Here is a 10,313-nt window from a genome sequence, read left to right as displayed (position 1 = left end):
GATAACGAATAAAAAAGTGAAAGAAAAGCAGCGGTGGTACAATCAAACTAGTTCAACTACACTTAGCGGGAACATGGCTCTGCGTAGCCGCGAAACGAAGCAGTACTTAAAGTATCCAAACTCTTGCGCCGCTCAACAACGATTCATGATCGGTTTATCTACATAATAGCGCAAATAACTGCATGGTCAAGTGCAGCCTTGTTCACGCTGAATGCGACAGACACTGTGCATGCTATATCCTGTAATATGGAAGTGTAAGGCGCTGGTGAACTCTCAAATCATCGTTCATGTAATAAGAATGGCTTCGCCAAAGTGGCGCAGTGGTTAGGGCGCTCGACAATTGTGCCCAAGGATGCGGGATCGAATCTGAGCTTCGCAACCGCTTTTCGATAAAGGTGAAAAGCAAGGCGCCAGTGTGCTTTGGGACATCAGTGCCATTTCGACCCCAAGGGGTCAAAATTCCCTGAGTCCTCTCTTACGGCGCGTCTGTCAATGACTGAGTCATTTTGAGACGTTAAACCCTACAAACAAAACCAAATGTAATGTGAAAGCCTGAAAGAAGTAGAATATTGAAGACCCGCCATTGTAGGTGAACTTGTAGAGTACTGCATAGGAAATTCGGACATCGGTGTTCAACCTTTGACGGCATGTGGTTATTTGTTCTCGTGCTTACTAATTAATTATCTGACACAACTGCCATTATTAACTGCACTACTATATCACCGCTGTATCGCAAAAACATCCCCCAATTCTATTTGTTTCTCCGACTTCTATCTTTCTGCAAATAAAAAGTCCATGTGTGCCGTGCACATGCGTTTGCATGAACCATCTGTACTTGCTAGACAACCGTTTGAGCGGGATTCATCGTATGTGAAATGTGGATTTAATAGTTCGTTAACGTCTAGCGCTGCCAGTAATTCGGGCACAGCAGGGTCGAATTGTCAGCCGCAGGGCACAGCTTCAAGCACGAGAGATGGGCGCCGGAGCCAAGCGATGGTGATGGCGATGCCGCAGCGTTTTCCGTTCCTTGTCTTCTTTACATTTCCCCCACGTGAAGAAGTCGCCATCCTGGCGACTCAGGGAGAAGAGACGACCAGAGGGTTGTAATATGGCTTGAGGCGGCTAACGTGGACAATCTCGCGGCCGCGACGGCGGTGGTCGGAAGAAGGGGTGACTGGCTCGATGACGTAGTTCACAGGGGATGTGCGTTCCAAGACTCGATAAGGTCCGTGGTATTTGGTGTCTATTTGTTGGTGGCAGGAACGCATAGCCAAACGAAGCTGTCGGCCTGGAACGTGGGAGCAGGGGTATCGGTATCATGCTGATCTTTGCGATAGCCTTGAGTGTTGGAGGTAAACGTGCGAGCTAGCTGACGGCATTCCTCGGCCTTCTGTACAATGTCTGACAAAGCACTGTACTCAGAGGCATCTGGATGGTATGGCAAAATTGTGTCCAGAGTACAAGATGGTTCACGGCCGTATAAGAGAAAGAAGGGCGAAAAACCAGTTGTTGCTTGGGTGGCAGTGTTGTACGCGAACGTTACGAATGGCAGTACTTGGTCCCAGTTGGAGCTTCCAGATTCAGATGTAACATACATTGCGAGCATGTCCCCAAGCGTACGGTTGAAGCGCTCCGTGAGGCCGTTTGTTTGCGGGTGGCACGCAGTTGTAGCTCGATGTATCGATTTACAAGACGACAGGAGCTCTTGGACTACTTCGGAAAGAAAGACACGACCTCTATCACTCAGTAGCTCGCGGGGGGCGCCATGTCGAAGAATGAAGTGGTGCAGAAGAAAATGGGCTACCTCTCGGGCTGTCGCCGCGGGAAGTGCAGCAGTCTCGGCGTAACGGGTCAGGTGGTCGACGGCGACGATGACCCATCGATTACCAGCGGCACTGCATGGTAGCGGACCATAAAGGTCGATTCCCACGCGATCAAACGGGCGAGCTGGACACGGTAAAGGCTGAAGAGGGCCAGCAGGGTGGCGAGAAATCTTGCGTTGTTGACAGGCTGTACAAGAGCGAATGTAGCGACGTACGAAATTGTACATTCCCCGCCAGTAGTACCTTTGACGAATTCGATCATAGGTTTTGAGGACGCCGGCATGAGCGCTTTGCGGGTCACTGTGATGGTGGGCACAAACCTCGGAGCGGAGGTGGCGCGGAATGACAAGAAGCCAGTTCTGCCGTCTGAGTTGTAGTTCCTTCCCGAAGGCCGTCCCGAATGGCGAAATGGGAGGCCTGTCGGCGGAGTGCCCGAGGATGCGTAGCCGCGGAAGTAGTGCCAAGGATATCTAGCAGGCTAGAAACCCAAGGATCTTGTCGTTGCTCGAAAGGCATATCCTCAATGGTGAGTGCTGACAAGGATGCTTGAGGAGGGGACGATGAGTTAGGCGAGCACACCGGTGACCGAGAAAGAGCGTCGGCCTCAGAGTGCTTGCGGCCAGAGCGGTACACTACACGGATGTCGTATTCCTGAAGCCTGAGAGCCCAGCGCCCGAGACGGCCAGACGGATCCTTGAGAGACGCGAGCCAGCAGAGAGCGTGATGATCTGTAACTACCTCGAAGGAGTGCCCGTATAAGTAAGGGCGGAACTTCGTTACAGACCACACGATTGCTAAGCACTCCTTTTCGGTAACGGAGTAGTTGGACTCGGCTTTGGTGAGAGCACGGCTGGCGTAGGCGACAACGTATTCGGAGAAGCCAGGCTTGCGCTGGGCGAGGACGGCGCCGAGGCCGACACCACTGGCATCGGTGTGAAGTTCTGTAGGTGCAGTAGGGTCGTAATGGCGAAGAATTGGCGGTGACGTCAGAACATTGCGCAGTGTCGCGAATGCATCATCGCAGGCTGGCGACCAAGAGGAGAGGTTAGGGGTGCTTTTCAAGAGCTGTGTAAGGGGGGCTATGATGGTTGCGAAATTTCGAACAAAACGACGAAAGTACGAGCAGAGGCCCACGAAGCTTCGCAGTTGTTTCAAAGTGGTCGGTTTCGGAAAGTCAGCGACAGCGCGCAGCTTCTCAGGATCAGGCAGAACTCCATCTTTACACACAACATGTCCGAGTATTGTGAGCTGGCGGGCACCAAAGCGGCACTTTTTGAGGTTCAGTTGAAGACCGGCGCGGGTTAGGCAGGTGAAGACCTGGCGAAGTCGAGTAAGATGGGTCGGGAAGACGGTTGAAAAGATGACGATATCATCAAGGTAGCATAAACAGATGTTCCATTTCAGGCCGCGCAGTACAGTGTCCATCATTCTTTCAAATGTGGCTGGGGCGTTACAGAGTCCGAATGGCATAACATTAAATTCGTATAGTCCGTCTGGAGTAATAAAGGCGGTCTTAGGACGATCCGCCTCTGCCATTGGCACCTGCCAGTACCCAGAGCGTAAATCGAGCGAGGAAAAGAATTATGCGCCTTGCAAGCAGTCTAGGGCATCGTCGATTCGTGGGAGGGGGTACACATCACGACGAGTGATTTTGTTGAGACGGCGATAATCAACACAAAATCGTATGGAGCCATCCTTCTTTTTAACTAGGACCACAGGAGACGACCATGGGCTACAAGACTCTAATTACTCCGCGTTGGAGCATGTCGTCGACTTGTTGGGCAATAACACGGCGCTCAGTCGGTGACACACGATACGGCCGCTGATGGAGAGGTGGATGAGCGCCAGTGTCGATGAGGTGGGAAATGGTCGTCGTGCGGCCCAAGGAAGATTGCGGGATGTCGAAGGAGGAGCGGAATTGGTGTAGAAGGTCAAGAAGTTGCTCGCGTGGGCGCGGCTCTAGAGCGCTGTCCATAGAATGGTCAAAAACGTCCCGTTGTAGCGGATCGAAAGCCACACGAGTTGGGGTCATGGCGTCAACTTGGCAAACAGGGAATGACTCATCATCAAAGGCGAACAGAAGGTCCACGGGCTCGATGCGGCCAAGGCACTCCCCTTCGATCAACATAGTGGGAGACGCAAGAGGATTGGCTACCAGAAGTGTGCTAGCGCCGTTGTTCATGTCAATGACGGCAAACGGCAGCGGTAAGTGGCGGCGGCAGCAGACAACGTCAGAGGGCACAAAGAGGACTGTCGCGGCGGTGGCAAAAGAGGCAGTGAGGGGAACCAGAACAGCACTAACGGGTGGGATGGTTGTGTCATGAGCTACGAGGAGTTTGGTCGCAAAACGAGGACACGGCTCGTGGAGCAGGGCATCAGACGGTGCATCACTCGATTCAATGAGCTCTACTTGAGGACTGGCGCAGTCAATGATAGCATGATGCTGGGACAGGAAATCCCAGCCGAGAATGACGTCATGAGAACATGTGGGGAGAACGACGAATTCGATGATGTACAAGGCTGCAGCAATGACGACGCGAGCAGTGCAGATAGCTGTCGGCTGTATACTGTGAGCGGATGCGGTACGAAGCGATAGTCCCTCAAGAGGCGTAGTCACTTTTCGGAGGGAGCGGCAGAGTTTTTGGCTGATAACTGATACAGCGGCACCGGTGTCGACGAGCGCAAGAGTATGAACACCTTCAACGATGACAGCAGTAACATTCGCGGGATTAAGACGAGGACTTTGAAATTCTGTCGAATACGCAGTTCGTGCCTCGCGAACTGCGGCGGTTAGTTTTCCGGCTGAGTAGCGGGTCGTCGGCGCATTGGTGAAATGGAGCGGCGACGTGGTGATGGCGAACGACGAGGCAGGAAGTCCGGAGAGTCAGGGGGTGCTGTTTGAGGACCCGATGGGACGGGGAACTGGGGGGCCAAATAAGGTGGCGCAGGCCGCGCAGCAAAGGCCATATTTATTCGGCGCCGGCAGTAGCGTGTAGTGTGCCCAGGGATGCCGCAGTGGTAGCAAATAGGCCTGTTGTCTGCAGTGCGCCATGGAGATGGTGTCTGACGCAAGGGGGGAGCAAACGCTGTTGGTGCCGAACGCACAGGGGGCGAAGCATAGGCATATGCTGGCTCAGGAGGTGGACTTGAAGTAACTTCGGCATACGTGCGACGCAATACATGAGGAGGAGCCGGCGCGAATGCTGGAGCGTAGCTCAGTGGCGCAACGCCGGACGATGAAATTGTGGTCGTGGGGAACGGCATTGAGGGTGCGACCGGAGCTGATTGAGGAACAGAATTAGGAAGGACTTCAGATACATGCTGCTGGATTGCACGGCGAAGCTCCGGAACAAGGCCAGTTGGTGACGACTCCTTAACATATGGCTGCAGGGACAGTTGTCGCGCGACCTCCTGACGTACAAAAACCTTGATGTCTTCAGAGAGGCTAGATGACTCCCTCTCCGCGGCTAGTCCAGCAAGTGATGCTTGAGGCTGGCGAATCAAAACACGCTCCTTGCGAAGTTCGTCGTAGCTTTGACAGAGGTCATAGATTTCCTTGACTGTCGTGGGGCCTTTGGCGACGAGCATGTTGAAAGCGCCGTCATCAATTCCTATGAGGATATGACGTATCTTAACGGCCTCGGTCATGGTCGGGTCAACGCGACGACACATATCAACAATGTCCTCAATGTAACTGGTAAACGTTTCACCGGGCAGCTGCAGTCGCGACCGAAGACGCTGTTCCGCGCGGAGTTTTCGGACGGCGGGGCGGCCAAAGACATCAGAAAATTCCGTCTTGAAACTCGCCCAGGTAGTAAAGTCCGACTCGTGGTTTCGAAACCACAGAGCGACGTCGCTCAAGTGAAAGATGACATTGTTGAGCTTACGGTTGTCGTCCCAGTTATTGTGACGGCTGACCCGTTCGTAAGTGGTAAGCCAATCGTCGACGTCGTCATCGCTGCTTCCACTGAAGGTAGCGGGGTCCCGTTGACGAACAGCACCTGTGCAGGTGACGGGCGGAGGTAGGTGCAATGAAGTCGGCTCCGTCATTGGTGTAGTCAACGTTCTGCTGCGAAGTTCCAGGGCGAGATTGGTACAGGGAACCTCAGATTGACCTCCACCAAGTGAAATGTGGATTTAATAGTTCGTTAACGTCTAGCGCTGCCAGTAATTCGGGCACAGCAGGGTCGAATTGTCAGCCGCAGGGCACAGCTTCAAGCACGAGAGATGGGCGCCGGAGCCAAGCGATGGTGATGGCGATGCTGCAGCGTTTTCCGTTCCTTGTCTTCTTTACATATGGTTTATCGCGAATGCAGTGCAACAGCATGGAATAGCTGTAAAGTATTTTTTATCTTTATGGCTCGTCAGGTAGTGAAATTCCTAGGACAAGTTGAAATTTAAAATATGTAGAGAAACTATGACGACAACAAAGTTATACATGTGGTTATAGTATGACTGTAAAGATGAGAGAATAATTTGGAGCAAATTGTATTTATTGCTTGCAGCACACCTTCAACATCAGTGCGTCCGGTGTCAGAATTCATTAGTTTTACATAAATGTAAACTCTTTAGCGACATTTCCTGCAGTCTCATTTTCATTAGTGAAATGTTAGAAGAAAAAACTCTAGGAGGTGCTTCAGACCAAGTGAGCAATAAGGCGAGTAATGTACTCTGGCTAATCCCAATATTGGTATTTGCCGGATGCACCATCGTTTAAACGTTGGTATGCATTAAGGGAGAAGAAAATAAGGCGATAACCTTTTAGGCTAGTTCTACTGCCGAGTTGATTTGACGAAACTGTTTTAGGCACACTTTGAGGCAATTTATTACTCGTCTTGCCGTTATCAGATAAGAAAAGGACTTGGCACACGAATATGCCACCTTCGAAGGTCACACAAAACACATAAATTTACCGTAAACTAGCCCAAGCCTCCGGCAAGACCCTCCTCCGTCCAAAGGGGAGAAGAGTTTTTTATTCAAGATGATGGTGCTACCCGGACAAGGGACGCGACGCGCCATGAAGATAGTCTCGGTCACGGAGCAGCTGCGCTCACCTCGAACGAGAAGCTTAGTTCGATGCAATTGCATCGGTTCAGACAAGCCCTGCCTCTCCCCTTCCCTCACCCTCCTATATGTCACAGCTCAGGAAAGCGGCTACTTCGGTGCCAGATTCGAATCCAGCATCTCCACTTTGCGGTGAAGGCGCGCGCTCATTGCGCCGCTAGTACTTCGTACCTGCCGGCAGGGTGTGCGGCTGTAGTCTAAGCGAGGCTGTGTGCTGCTGCACTTCCTCCTTCCTTGTCGGCGTTGCGCGTCCATAATCTGCCGCGTCCCGCTCCCTTTCATATCCTCCATCGAGGCACAAGACTGGCGGCCAATACGTTGCTATGTATTCGGCAAACTCGCTAAGCAAGGGGTATTACGAACTGTTTCGCATGACCCCAGCGTGGAGTAGTGGTTTGCGCGCTTGGATGGGGATCGGAGGGATAGTGCTGGCGATTATCGGTGAAGAAAGATTTTTCCTTAACTGTCAGTTCATCCGGATATTTCATGCGGACATTTCCGTAGCCTATGAACTTAGAAAGACTCCTTCATATCTGGATAAATACTGAACCATCAAGAGTCGGGGTAAATATAAGGGACACAGTTTAACACGAGGAGCGACAAAGAGAGTTACGGAGTAACGCTCGTCCGTTTACTTTTCATTTATTTAGCACAAAACCTTTTTAAGCACTTCCTACTCACTTCCATTTTACTTAAAGGGCAAGGTGAAAGCAAGGCACTCCTTTATGCTTAGTGCATCGCAAGAAGCGTTGTAGCAGTATATTTTTTTTTCTGGCATAGCCTTGGAATGTCTTGTTAAGCTCCCTCCCATGTACATGTCGGAACCTATATACATCCCTCTGGAATTCACAAAGGTGGGCTCATATATGGATAACTAAATACCTCGCAAAATTTTGGATAATCGATCGGCAGTTACCCAGAAAAAAACACACTAGTGTAAACTACCAGAAAGCATTTAGGATAGCGAGTGCCTTAGTGTGAGCGCTGTAATGAGCAGGGCCAAGAAAAATTGACAAAATGGCTAAGGTGAGCGTCAGAGGGAAGAATGACAACTTTTAAAATAAAGAGACTAAACCAGAGCATTCCCTATTCCAATGTATCTTTATATTCATTCATGAAGTTGGCAGCACGCGAAAAAAAAAAAAAAAAAAACGTAAGAACTAAACCATATTCACTATTCAGATCACATTGATTGTTTTCCGAAATAGCAGCGCTGTTAGCTACACAGCACTGCTATTTCGGAACCCTACCCCGGTGCCGAACTCATCGCGCTTCATTTGGGTATATGCTTAATGTCCAAACTTTAACAAAAAATTAAAGAGCACTGCAGAACCTCCATTGGAGTAGTTAAAAAGCACGGATGCTGCTGGTGATGGCTTCTGGTTACTTCTAGTGCCTTAATTCACTTACCCATTTGTATTTGTTTACCCATTTTAGTATTTGGTACTTTACTTTCAAATTGCGCGCCAATCCCTTCCTATGCCCTTTTTCGGCTCTACTTCCTATTTCGTGACATCACATCTTGTGCGTCAAATTAGTTCACTCCTCGTTTAGAGAGAGAGAGAAAGAAGGCTTTATTTAAACCGACGTGGACCTCTATTTTAGTCTCTGGTACTTTGAAATTGCTCGCCAATTCCTTCCTATGTCCTTTTTCGGCTCTACTTCCGGTTGCTTGACGTCACATCCACTACGTTAGCCCTTTCTGCCTTTACGCTTTCACTCCCGTCTTCCTCCCTTCCCTTATGGGGTGGTTCAGGTGTCCACAGGACGTGTGACAGATAGCGCGCCTTTCCTCTGAACCAGTTATTCTAACTAATTACCTAATTAACTTATTGGTCTAATTATATTTCGGAAGCAACATCACGTCACCTTCTATCAATACAAAACACCCATTAACATCTACCCCTTCTCAATTACTCACAACCGCTGCGGCAAGAATTTGCAGACGCGTTCTGCGGTCAGAAATCTGTGAACATAGCGAAGTAAGGCTTTCGCAATAATATCTTTTATCTCTGTTTCAAAATAGTTGATGATGACAGAGAACTTCATCCGCAGTGAATAAGAATGAAGTGCAACATCAATATCAGGCAGAGTTAATGGTGTTAGCACTGCACTGAAAAGCCAGTCTTCTGGATTGCCCAATATATGAATGAATGAAGCCCTTATGTTATTGAAGGGATGGCTCTCGGCCGGTGTTTTGTGTAATTACGAAATTATTAGGAATGGAAGTGCAGCTTCTCGCTTCACGGTTCTGCAAGCTGCTTTTCCTTGCTTGCCATGCTGCTGATCAGCACGTTGTAAGTCGACCTCTCGTACAATACTCGAAGCAGGCCGCGTATATAAAGCCATGCTTTGAGCATCTAAGGTCAGATGTATAGTTCCCCCCTTTTCTTGCACATTTCTTATGGAATAATATTTTTATTTCAAGACCTAGAGCCAAGCGTTGATAGCAGCAATGCCGGTAAGTACATAACGAGCATATCTCAGGCCGCTCCAAGAAATCTTCAAAAATAACCAAGGAAAGCCGTTCTTTCTTTTCTTCGTTCAACTTCCTAATGGCGAATTGTGAGTGTAAGCAAAACAGCGTCCGGTTACCTTGGGAGCTTCTGAACTGAAGCAAACTTTTTTTAGTAAGCGCGCACCGAAATTCGAGATATAAAACGCAGCATGGTATAAATAACCGTTTGAGCCATCTTAACTGACAACAATAGGAATAAAAACCTTGCAGAAACAGGCAGAAATTGGACTCAACCAAAGCGTTATGGCAAGTGTAGGCTATTCCCACGTAGGTGTACACTTACTCGGGCATACTCTTAGGTACATTTGCGCAAATGGGTGACATTTTTTAACCTATCATTGCGCATATTGAACTAAAACGTTTTTGTAAGGTGTGCCGCTGCGTATTTTAGTGGTTGTAGTATGACATTTGGCGAAAGAAACACATCAGTTTTAACTGAGAAAAACAACTAGAATACCGATCACCGCAAAGACCATAACGACGTATTTTCGTAACAACATGCTTCGCTAACGTTGTCTCTAACGAGCATTAGAAACAAAAGAAAAGCATTCGTGAATTCAGTGCCAGAAACCAGCAAAATGCCATTGTTGATTCGTTTCGTGAATTGCTTGCCTTCATTGAGCCCTGGAAGCGTCATTACAAGGTGCCTTCATTAGACTGGGAAATGCGAGCCGTCGTTTCCTTTTTGTCCGGACGCACTCAAGCCGAAGTATGTAATTACGGTGCTAATGAAGTCCGACGTCGCAATGAAGCCAAGGCTGAGTGGAACACACACAGTTTGCATTTACCCTGGTTTCCTCCTCGTACAAAATTGAGACGAGTCACGATGCTCTTTCTTCCTCTTTCGTTTCGGATCGACTGGTATTGAATTCTGTATACTTTCGTATGAACAGCTCAGCATAGTCCAG

This window comes from Amblyomma maculatum, chromosome 6, assembly GCF_055883805.1.
Source record: "Amblyomma maculatum isolate TAMU_Amacu chromosome 6, ASM5588380v1, whole genome shotgun sequence".
Lineage (NCBI taxonomy): Eukaryota > Metazoa > Arthropoda > Arachnida > Ixodida > Ixodidae > Amblyomma > Amblyomma maculatum.
The sequence above is the reverse complement of the archived record's forward strand: the minus strand, read 5'-3'. Positions refer to the sequence as shown.